This window comes from Cnephaeus nilssonii, assembly GCF_951640355.1.
Source record: "Cnephaeus nilssonii genome assembly, chromosome: 6".
Taxonomy (NCBI): domain Eukaryota; kingdom Metazoa; phylum Chordata; class Mammalia; order Chiroptera; family Vespertilionidae; genus Cnephaeus; species Cnephaeus nilssonii.
Window position 1 is genome coordinate 65,026,652 of NC_137077.1, and position 12,437 is coordinate 65,039,088.

Sequence of the window (12,437 nt, forward strand, 5' to 3'; positions counted from 1 at the left end):
TAGTAAATGCCTAACCACCAGGTCTACAGAAGGAAGAGAAGCCCTGATGTGTGCCATTGGCTGGTTTCTATGGTTTGAATCTCACACCATGATTTTTTTCAAACTACCCACATGTCATCGACAGCCCTGCAAAATTCTTAATACTTTGACCATTGGTTCTCGTGAACCATGCCAGCCAGCATTGCCCTTGACCTCCACCGAGCCCCTCACCATTGCTTTGCAACCTGGAACTCTGGGGACTATGTCTTTATTGCACAGGGGGCCGTGATTGATTATTGAGCCACCAAGTAGGGGGCTCAACTTACATTTCTATGAGGGGCTTATCTCAGAACACATGTTATTCAGAAATACTGATCTCCTATGAGAGATTTGGCACAGAGGAAAGCTGGCACACATGTGGAGAGAGAAAGTGCCGTGAGTGAAGAAGTCAGTGAGAAATATGGTAAGATATTTGGTACTTACTCCAGTCTTGATTGGAGGATCTCAAGGATAGCACAAACCCTACAGGTTCACCCATCTTACCCTTGTCTCTCTGATGCTGGCCCTTTCTGAGCATGGCTGAGGGAAGGAGCCATGAGGATATCTCAGAAGACAGCTTTCAACCAGAGAGAAGAGCAAGTGAAAAGGTCCTGGGGTGATGGTCTCTTAACTCACTTCCTCCTCTGTTATTCCTGTCAGTCCTGGCCTTTCAACTCTGTGTTTACTTTTGGAAAGAAAATGAGTTGATTGTCTACGTATGAATGAGACTGTGAGCTTCTGGAGGCTAGAACTCACTTATTTGTCTTTGCATCCTCAGTGCTTAGCACAAGGCTAGTCACATAGCAAGTGTGCAAGGCACAGGGCACATCATCGCCACCGGTGAGTCTGACGCCCTCAGCATGCCTTCTCTCTGCAACCTTTCCAGCAATTTGTTTAGCGTTTCTGAGGGAGAATCTTTTATTTCCGTGAAGCAAACACTTCGAGTGTCCCACTAAGTCCTTTCCCCTCCTCCGATGCAGCCCAGACCTTCCCTTTTTCAACATTCTTACATGTTGGGGCTGAGTTTTTCCCTTCAAACCCCCAGGCAAAAATAGAAAGTTAAGACAGAGGCCCCGCAAGGGCTTAGGCAGGTGCCGCCGGCAGCGCGTGCAGAGCTTTAGAAGAGGCTCGAGGCTCCGCTGGGGTTTTCCACCTTCAGATCGAGTCAGAGGATAGAGATGGCCTGCAGTTCCTTTACGTGACCGGTGTGTGAAACTTAAAGAAAATGACCCTGGTCAATGAAAACGGTCTGAAGAGTTTCTATTTTGTCTTCTTTTCTTCAAATGAATTGCCAATCAGTCTCACACCCATCCCCTCTTGCTCCCTCATTCCTTCCCTCAACCAGTGATCCGTATGGCATGGAGGCAATTCCAGGCTTTCTCCCAATGCGAGCGGGGCTGTGCAAGGCCAGCTCTAGTAAGGACTTATTTGGGGCGGGGAACACACTGACTCATAAGGTGTTATTTTTGTATCGCTTGTTTTTTTCTGATTACAACCATGCTCCAGAAACATACTTGGATTGAAGCTGACGCATGACGCATGAAAGCCCACAGAGTGTTCTGAACACGGGATAATTTTAGTTCAGACCACTGGTCATGCTAACAAGCAAGGACACTTTCTACTTTGGGCTCCCATTCCTGCTGAGTTGGATCAGAAAGCAAACTTCTGATTTACCCGTGGTTTGTGTGCGAGACTGTTTTGCTCAGAAAACTGAAAAGCTTTTCTGGGTGAGGGAGGTAAGTAAGCCCTTGGTTAAAAAAACAGGCCGACTAAACCAAATGAAAGATTTATTTTGTTGGGGTCAACTTTCAATTGTTGGCTTCCTCAGAGACCCTCTAACAAGAATCTATATAGGGCCAGACCACTGGTCATGCTAACAAGCAAGGAGAGCTTTTCTTCTTCTTCACCATTCCTGTGTGTGTGTGCGCGTGTGTGTGCGAGCGTGCAGTGTGTGTGTGTGTGTGTGTGTGTGTGTGATGTTGGTACACTAGAGGAAGGGATAAAGAATGACCGAAGATCCATCCAAGGCTTAACTAAATTCGTGGTTCAACGTAAATACTATATTTCATCAATTCTGAGGCACACATCTATTTTCACATTTTGATATTTCTAATATCAGAATGAGCCTCACAATCTGTACTTGTACCATAGTTTGGTTGGTAGTGATATTTCATTTTCTTAGCAACAGTCAGTGGTGTCTTAGACTTGATGACATATCTGACTTGGAATCTCTGCGCCTGCAGCTGTAAAGGCAGAGCACACCCGTCAAAGTCTTCAAAAGTCGTGAATCAAGGTATCGCTCTATGGACACTAGTGGTGTCCTCCCCAGGATGGCCTCTAAGAGTCCTGCTGTGTCTTTATATTCATGGAGCTCGCAGTTATCAAGTTCTTACGACAGGGGGGCAACATTCTCAGCTCTTTACACATCCAGTCTCACAACTCCATGAGCAGGTGTTTTTATCCTTTCTCAATCAGGGTCTAGGCAGGAAACAGAAACCGTATTAGTTGTTTAAACAGAAGAAATGGAATAGAAAGAATTGCTAACAAGGTACAAAGCTGTAACTGTTAAGTAAACAGGTAAAGAGTGGGCTCTAAGGCATCGAGGAGGCAGCAGCTACAGGAAGCAGCTAGCACCGCGTGGGCTGGGGGAACAAGGGGAGGAAGCTGGACGTATTAAAACCTGAAATGCAGAGGAGGGCGCTCCAGCCCTGAGCCTCAGGCCTTGGCTGGTGCTGGGGTCTCCGAGGAGGGCAGGGAAGCTGGCTCTGCAGGTGCTGGAAAGACTGCAAACTGGGTTTAGTTGCTGCTGCAGAAAAGAACTGCAGAAGCCTTGGGGGAGTGATGCTCCGAGGAGCAGGAGGCAGGAGGGAGGAACAGGCCCTGCCTCCTTCTCAGCCAGTTGGCCAAGCCGAAAGGTGGTCTGCAGAGTCGCAGCCCCCGCAGCCCAAAGCCGAGTGTGGGATGGTGGTTGGAGGTACGAGAAAAAGAGCCAAATATCTGGAACAGAGCCCTATTTTCACACGTGAAGAAGCAGACACAAAAATATCAAAAGTAGTAGGTACATTACCCAAATCACACAAATCTCAAGGTACAAAGGCAAGATCAGAATCTAGATTTTCCTGATTCCATATTCTATATTCCTTAATAACTGCACAGGCTTCTTTCCTATCTGGTGCCTTCTATGGGTATCTTTGTCTCGCTTTTTCATTTATTCAGCCAATAGTTATTTCTTGAGCATCTATTCTATGTCAGGCACAGTGTTTGGCTCTGGAAAAGGCAGCAAACAAAACAGACATGGTTCTTGTCCTCAGGGAACTGACAATCTAGCTCTATTTCTGAGGATAGTTCTTTCTCTCCTTTTCTATCTATCTATTATCTATCTACCTACCTATCTATCATCTATCTGTCTTTCCATCCCCCCTCTCCCCCACCCACCCTCTGACTTTCTCTTTTGTCTGCGTGTCTAGTCTGCAGGCATATATTGCTTTCTTTTTCAATTATTTAATGTCTACCCTTCTCTGCCTTGCTGTCTCAATCACTTTTATATCTTTGTAATCTATCCTGGTCCCTTTCTCGTTTTATGTTACCTTCCTTTCCTTTCCTCATATTTCTCTTCATATTAATGGCCAAAACATAGACCCAAGTGTAGGTTCTATTTACAATTTCTTGCCTTTTGACAAGTTTTATAAACTTTGTTCTTAAAATGTTTATATGAATGAGCAAAACAATTTGTATAGTTCTCTATCTTAAAACACAGACAAAATAAATCTAATTTAGTAGGCTTTCGCTCATTAGCCTTTCATTTTCTTATGCAGCTAGCTCCTCCAAGGTAATCAGTCATTGAGAGACCAAAGCAATAGATCAAAGAAAGCACAACATTCATAATAGCTTTCATAAGCAGGATTTCCAACACATCAGTGGTGAAAGCAGAATCCTTCCTGTTAAGGAGTGACTGTGCTTGGTGGTTAAGGCTGGGGAACCAGATTACCTTGAGTCTGACCCCAAGTCTTCATTTCTTAGCTGTATAGTATCAGGAAAAGTTATTCAACCTCAATTTCCCTCCTCTGCAAGATGGGGACCATAACATTAGCACCTACTTCACTGGGTTTGGGGGAGGATTAAGTGAATTAATATGTAAAGGCACTCAGAAGAGTATCATGCTTGTAATAGATAGAATTAGCTATTATTATTATTTTTAACACAAATTTCATCATGGAAACAATGCCCTCACTCCCACAGTCTTTTTGTTCTGTCTCTCTATACTCTAGACGACTATTCTCCAGCATTTTAAAAATGTATTCTTTTATTAATTTCAGAGAGAAAGGGAGAGGGAGCAAGAGATAAAAACATGAACGATGAGAGAGAATCATGGGTCGGCTGCTTCCTGCATGGCCCCCCAATGGGGATGGAGCCTGCAACCTGGGCATGTGCCCTGACCCGGAATCAACCATGACTTCCTGGTTCATAGGTCGACACTCAACCTCTGAGCCATGCCGTCCGGGCTGTTCTCCAATATTTTTTAGTGGCGAGCTCTCCTTTTTGTAGTTCTTCTCACACTGTACTGAGGAAATACATAATGTCAACACTATTGAGGCTGTCAGTTCATGCTTGTTGTATAGGACAGAAAAATCAACTCAATTTAGTTCAATCAGAAGGGTTACCTAACTGGGAAGCCCAGGAGTAGAGCAGGGCCTTCAATAAGATGGTCATGGGGTTCTCCCATTATTCTCTCACCTTGGTGTCACTGGCTTCTCCAGGTGGGGACAATGTGTCCTCTGGTGCCAGTTGCCCTGTAGCGTCACATTCTACTGAGAGTCTGTGGGTATCTCAGGGGAATCCTGTCCTCCTGGGTAACTCCTGTCCCTGGGGGTTGGGGCAGTCTAGGTCTCTTGTTTATCTGGAATGTTGAGCCCAGTGTTCTAGCCCAGATGGCAACGTCCCCTTCCCCATTTCTCTCAGGAAGGTTTAGGTGTCAACATACATATAGGATCTTGGTGGTAGGCTATGCTAACCCAGTGTTAGGCCCGCACCATGACCCACCCACACAGCACCGGTACCACCTGCCTAATGGCTGACTGCATTAGGGAGAGGCTCACCTGGCAGCATGGGCAGGGAAGGAGGGCAGGGAGGTGAGAAATTAGCAGGCATTGGCAATTTTTTTTGCCAATTCAAATTCTAGCATCAGCAAACATCAGATCTCATTTCTTCCCTCTCCTCATTTCTATCTGTCATTCTGCCTTTTTATGAATTTTTTTTTCCAGTTAAGCAGATGCTGGGCCTTTGGTGAACATATTTCCCAAAGATCTGCTCTAATCTCTGAAGCTTTTTGGTCACCGAGTGAAGCAATATGAAAAATTAGATTAAATGCCTAAGATGCCCAAAACTGGATAGAGATTTGCCAGGGTCTTCAATGATGTCAATTGTTCATTTTAAAAAGTAGTCATTAAAGGGCAAGGGTTAGAACATAAGCCTCTAGTCACACAGCTCTTTGTGCTCAAAAACATCAGAGAAGTTAATGAACAGGCCACTACTGTGTTTCTAACCCCAAAGGGCTGCTTGGACTTTGGGGGCGTCTCCCTCGTGGGCGCGCGATGATTTCCTGTTCTCTGTTCTCCTCCTGGTCTTCATGGCACAGCCTGCTCCCAGGGTCTGAGCACAGTCCTACACTCGCCTCACCACCGCGCTCAGGGCCCTAGGAAAGGAGGGAGGGAAGGTTCGCTGCGAAGGATGAGGCTGGAGTGTGCAGAGAAGGACCAAGCACTGAGAATCTGGGTGGAACCCGAGGAGCTTGGCAACCCGCCCCCCAATTTCCTGGTGGGGCTCTAGGAGGGAGGGGGGCCGTGAACCGGCCAGCAGGAGTGGCTGAGCTGGCTGGGCGCATGGGATCCTTGCAAGGCTGGGAGCTGGGACCCCGGAGGCAGGGGGTTCTGCGAAAGGCCTTGGGCCAGAGGAAGCGGGCCTGGTGGCCGCACAGCTGTTTCTGAGGCTGCGGAGCCCTTGGCCACGGCCCGCAGGGCGCGCCGGCTGCACCCCGGGCAGGCCTCCCACCGGCCCCCGGCGAGGCTGTTTGGATGCTCTCCTGGGCCCTGTGTCGGCGCTTCTGTGCTCCTTGCCCCAGTGACTCTGGGCGTTCATTTCCTGGGAAGGTGGGGACTGACAAAGGCTGCTTGTCCCCAGAACGTCGCCCCTGGGGGGTCGGGAGCTGGGAGCGCTTGGTGCGGGAAGAGGACCGAGGGGCGGAGAGCCCTGTTTGCTGACCCGCCCCCGCCACGCAGGCTGCTGCGGTGTTTACACACTGGGGGGGGGGGGGGGGGGGCGGGAGGGAAGGGAGGGGTGTGGCGGGGGGGGGGGTGATGGGGGAGGGAGGAGGGGCGTGAGGACTTAGCCTGGCTCTCTGAGTCCCTTCTCAGGAGGTTGCAAAGGTGCCTGAGGAAAGTCATGTTTTATTTCTTGACAGAAGTTGGCCGACAGCCACAAAAGTAATCCATTTTTGGTGGGATCTTTTTGGAAAGGAGAAATACAAAATGTTCTAATTCATCTGCTTTAAAATTAAAAGCAAGAACCGTAGGAGAGTTCAGGAAAAACAACAATTCATTAAAAACGCGTATAGCAGTTCCCCCATCTATTAAACTTTGGGCAAGGATGGCATGCCCAAAAAATAATTTAAACGTTGCATAACATTTTTTTTGAGCTTTTATAAACATGATGTATTTCTCTGCCTGCTGAACCAGAGTCTATGGAGTACATTGTGACTCTGCAGTGTCCTTACAGACATCAATTTCAGTAAACATCTCCAGACTCTTACACTTTCCTAATTCTCCTTCCTTGTCCCTGTTAGACATTTACTTACGGCTGCTATAAATGTCCTCTTTTAGAAGCAGTCTACATCCCCTTTTATTTTGTTCCAATTCTTTTGTTCTCGGTAGGCAGGAAACTAGATGAGCCCGTTAGAACTCTCCCTAACAGAAGGCTGAGGAGGGTGGCCCTGGAGTCCTTGGATCCTCACTTTTAGCTATAGGTACGGAGACACACAGGTATGCACTGTGACCTGCCATTTTTTAAAATTTAGATTAATTCATTGAATATTTATGGGACACCTTCTGCATGCCAGGCACTAAGTTAGACACTGGAAGTAAAAGGAAATCAGTCCCAGTATTTTTCCTTGAGACACATATAATTCATGGGGAGACAGACACCTATGGCGGCCCCTGACAAGACAATTAAACGTTGTACGTTCCAACGAAATGCTACCGGTCTACCACGAGGGGCTCTAGCATCTGGGAAGGAGCTCATAGAGACGTCCTCTGCCGTTCAAGTCTCAAAAGGTTATATTTATAGGACCTGCAGGCCCTCCTTCCCTTTCCTCCCCGACCACAGCAATTTAATTTGAAATTCTGTAATGGAATTTTCTCCCTTTCACCCCTAAATAGTTGAAGTCTGCAGGCTTTAAATGAAAAGCAAGCTAATGCATTTTTAATATAACTTGACAGTTTGAATTTAGGCACAAAGGCCATGTTTGAAAACTGAGAGTGGAATTGGCATTTAATGAGGTGAATGTAATCACAGCCCTTGTAGAGAAGGGTTAATGATTAAGGGACCAGGTGCTCAGACGGAAGAAACCCACCAAACCCATAAAAACGGTATTGTCAGATGCTGGATCCTTTTTCCTCCAGCCTGCTTGTTCCAGTTCTTTCCTTGATTCTGTGATCTCCGCAGTATGAAGGCATTCGTGTAAATTCTAAAAACACATCACCAAATACTGTATATATGTCTTGGAGCACAATAATGGAGCAAAAGATATATAGTACTTTCCGGCGTATAAGACGACTGGGCGTATAAGATTTTCCTGGGTTAAAAAGTCGTTTTATACGCCGGAAAATACGGTATATTGGACTATATTGATGGGATTAGATATAATGGATTAGATATATTGAACTACCGTATTTTCCAGCGTATAAGACGACTTTTGACCCAGGAAAATCTGATACACCCAGTTGTCTTATATGCCGGAAAATACGGTAAATGGGATGGAGATACAACAACTTTAGAATAATAGTGTATCTGGGGAAGGGGCAGGGGAACAGGACTAGCAAGAGGCTTAAAGGGGCCTATAATTCCACCTGTCATCTTTATTTCCTTACTAGAGGCCCGGTGCACAAAATTAGTGCGCGGGAAGGGGCGTCCCTCGGCCTGGCCTGCACCCTCTCCAATCTGGGACACCTTGGGGGATGTCTGACTGCCGGTTTAGGCCCAACCACCATGGGATCAGGCCTAAACCCACAGTCGGACACCCTTCTCACAATCTGGGACTGCTGGCTCCTAACTGCTCGCCTGCCTGCCTGCCTGATCGCCCCCAACTGCCCTCCCCTGCCAGCCTGGTCACTCACCCTCAACTGCCCTCCCCTGCTGGCTGTCCTGTGGTGGCCATCTTGTGGTGGCCATCTTGTGATGACATGGGGGCAGCCATCTTGTGGCGATGTGGGGGCGGCCATCTTGTGATGACATCGCGCAATGCCACCTAGGCTTTTATTATATAGGATTTTTTTAAAAAAAGAAATGAAGTAAATATGCCAAATGTTTAACAATCACTGAATTTAGGTGGTGTGAATATAGGTATTTTCTATACTGGTGTCTATACTATTCAAAAAGCTTCATAAAACAAAACCAAAAAAAACAAACAAACACCTTTCTTTGAATATGTCTGTTCTCCTTCCACTATCAGGGACCTGGAACCTGCCCATGTGTTACACACAGCTGAGCCGTTGCTGTGATGTGGCAAGCACTGTTATTTATATGTCTCTGGTTTTGCAGTGGGTTTATATTTGTCTGGACCATCTCTTCTCTCCTATTGGATTGAAATCCTTCAAAAGCAGGAAGCAGTACTGTTTCTGCACACAGTAAATGGTCTCCTTCAGAGCAGGTCCCCCTTTTGTCCCCAGAACTAGCAGAATCCTGCTCACAGTTGGAAGCGAACGAGTGAGTTCAAGTGGACTTTCATTGAGCTTTGCTACTTCAGGACACTACTGAGCTCACACACTAGAATGGAAAGAGACACAGGCACGTAACTGGACTGGATAAGAGGATAACCTAGAACAGTAGGTGCATAACCCAGGTGATTGATTCTGACCAGGATGGCAAGGGAGGGCACACTGCAATTAAATGTCCCACATATCAGTGTCCGTATTTGGGCTAAGAAATTGCTTGCCCTGGAGACTTGGTTAAAATAGAAATCTCATACCTGGAGGGAGTAACTCATCCTCCTCCATCATCACATCGGCAGGATGACTGTATCAGGTTGGCCCCAAGACTGAATAAGACCAAAACAAAGGAAAAGTCTGGAAGTTCAAATAGAAGCTGGTAATACTAGCTGGGGGCAGGCTTTGGGAGGTCCTGGCCACTGAAAGGCACTGTGAAGGCACCAGGTAGGAACCTGAGGGAAGGGATGAGAAATAAGGCAGACAATAACAAGAAGTCTGGCAAAGGCCGCACACTTAGGGAGCAGGGTGGGAAGACAAGCACTGGCTGGTTTACCCTGACTTACGCAACCTGATCCTCTCATCTTTGCACAAAGGCCTCCGTAGTTGACAACACAGTAAACTAGTAAAGGCCCACACCCTGCCCGAAGGAGACGCTGGTGGCAGTGATGACAGCGCTGCCCGAGGAAGCCTCTCAGTGTCTGCACTCCTCCCAGTGACGGAGAGGGTGTCCCTGAGGCACCTCGGCCCTGCCTGTGCCACCCTTGGCTGCTCAGGCTCAGGCTGAATGCTCTGGTTATGTCTCCAGTCATCTCATTCCCTCTCACACCGCCCACCTTACACTGTCTCTCTCGTCCATGTGGTGGGTAAATCAGCTCTGTTGAGGGTCAGCTACAGGGAAATATAATCCTGCTCACACTTCGTAGAACACCCCGGATACACTCTTGATCCTTCCTTCCCTTCTTTTGTTTTACTCTTCAAGTCTTGGAGAGTCAGGTCACCTTCTCCAACAATCTTTGCTGTGCCCCTTCCTGGGGCGGGTTAGGAGACGCCTTCCCGAGGCTCCCCACAAACCGTCCTTGTATTGCTACCCTTCCACTTACAAAGCTGTATTTACCTATTTGTGTGTCCGGCCTACTCAGAGCAGAGTGGCCCTCCCTTACTCATCTTCATCTCCACTGCATTTAGTGCAGTGCTTACACTATCAGCTCAATGGAATCAAGCTGATAATTTGCTGGAGACTCCTGTTCTCTGTGTGTTACACTCTGACCCACTGATTTTCTGTTTGTTTTTGCTGTGTTGAGTAGCTAAGCAATACTTGAAAGCATTCTTCTTATAAAAATTCAAGGAAAAAGTATATATAGTAAAAGAGACAAGTCTACATGTATTTGACCCTACTCACTGCCCTGGTCCCTCTCCCCTCCCCAGAGGCTGCCACTATTATCACTTGGGTTTGTAGTCTCTCAAAAGTTACCCACGCATTTATAAGTATATCCATACATGAAGAAATATGCTGTTTTGTTTGGTGATACTGCATTTTGCTATTATCACCTAACAATGTTTTGGGCATTTCATATCTAATTCTTTTTAACTGCCACAGAGCAATCCACAGAGACTAAGTGAGAGACTAGTATTGGTTTAAAGATGAAAGAAGCAGCCCTACCTGGTTGGGCTCAGTGGATAGAACGTAGGCCTGTGGATTGAAGGGTCCTGTGTTTGATTCCAGTCAAGGGCACATGCCTAGGTTGTGGGCTTGATCCCCAGTAGGGGGCATGCAGGAGGCAGCCAATCAATGATTCTCTCTCATCATTGATGTTTCTATCTTTCTCTCCCTCTCCCTTCCTCTCTGAAATCAATACAAATATATTTTTAAAGATGAAAGAAACATATTAGCCAGTTCACAGAATTTGTGGGAGGGCAAGTGAGCTAGAGCCTTAAGCCACACAACAAGGAATACCCAATCACACTCTATGAACATGGGGGTGGGGGGGCTGGGGGGCGGTTCTGTAGTGAAGACCACACTGCCACCACCTCCCAGTCCCCGTGGTGCTCAGGCTGCACTCCCACAGCTCCTCCAACGCCACGCAGAAGGACCCAGCTACCGCTTCCCACACTTACTAAAAAATTACCACCCCCATTGCTGCCTTCTCCTCTGTCACCATCATGGTCATCATTCCGTAGAGCAACCTTTAAGAGAAGATTAAATATTAGGTTGCCGAAATAAGCCAAGCAAATGTAGTGGTATAGCAATAACCAGTTAACCATTAAATAGAAGAATAGTTCTCATACACAATAGCAACAAAAACTGAAATATGAGGAACGAACCACAGGATTGAATTAGAATCCTGGCTTTCGGTACCCAGGTGTCATATGGAGGCAGAGGGTGTATAGTCAGTGTCTGCAGAGTTCGTCCTTTTTGTTAATATGCCAGGAAAGGTGAAATATAATTTCACTTCAGCATTTTTTATAGGCACTAAAATTTATTGACAGAATCATAATTAAAATGACAGGTATGCTCTTGAATTAATTAAATTCTTACTTTTATCATAAATATATTACAACATAGAACTTATTTTACTGTCTAACTGCTCATGCTGGGTATTGCTTTACTGTCCTCCACCTCACTTAAACACAGAGAAATTGAGAGAGAGAGAGAGAGAGAGAGAGAGAGAGAGAGAGAGAGAAACTGGCATATGGCTCTTCCAATATGACAACATGAATAAAAATTCAGTTGTAAGAAGCATTTTTGCTGACTTATTATCCTACTAGTTGCCCGGTGTATGAAATTTGTGCACATTAAAAGGGAATTAATTAGAGGAAATATTTTAATATTGCTATTTGCCCTTTCTCTATAATAGAAGTGTCAGAGATGAAAGAAAATTAGTAAAATGTATATGAAAATCTCCCTCCTGTCAGAGTCTGGGGCGTGCCGGGGGACCTAGAGTCAAGTCCCCGCCTACCACCCGCATGCACTTCGAAAACGCAGGAGACCCAGACCCGGCCGGCCCCACCCCCATCAAGCCCCTCTGGGCAAGGGGCATAGCTTCAGGTCCCCCAGCCCGGCGCTGGGTGGAGGGGTGCAGTTTCAGGTCCCCCATCAAGCCCCACCAGGTGGGAGGTGTAGTCTCAGGTCCCCCGGCCCTGGCGCCAGGGTGGGGGGCATGGCCTGAGGTCCCCTGGCCCAGCACTGGGGGGGGAACCACCTGAAGTCCCCCATTAAGCCCTGCTGGGCAGGGGGCGTGGCCTGAGGACCCCATCAAGCCCTGCCAGGTGGGGGGGCACAGGCTGAGGTCCCCCGGCCTGGCCCTGGGGCGGGGGGCACATCTTGAGGTCTCCCAGCCTGGCACCAGGGCGGGGTGCATGGCCTGAGGTCCCCCGTCAAGCCCCGTGGGGCGGGGAGCACGGCCTGAGGTCCCTCGCCCCAGCCAGGCGCCATGCAGCCTC

General features: G+C 47.3%; 1 protein-coding gene across 6 annotated transcripts in view; it reads right to left on the reverse strand.

Moving 5' to 3' along the window:
* Positions 1-1,824: 1,824 nt before the first annotated feature.
* The window catches only part of LOC307101361 (uncharacterized protein), a 156,169-nt gene continuing 145,556 nt past the window's right edge, over positions 1,825-12,437 (reverse strand). For all 6 annotated transcript variants that reach the window (XR_013813663.1, XR_013813664.1, XR_013813665.1 and 3 more), the window contains 2 exons: positions 9,257-9,448; positions 1,825-2,496 (listed from right to left, as the gene is read on the reverse strand). The gene's annotated coding sequence lies outside the window, so the exon portion shown is untranslated. The remainder of the gene's footprint in view (positions 2,497-9,256; positions 9,449-12,437) is intronic.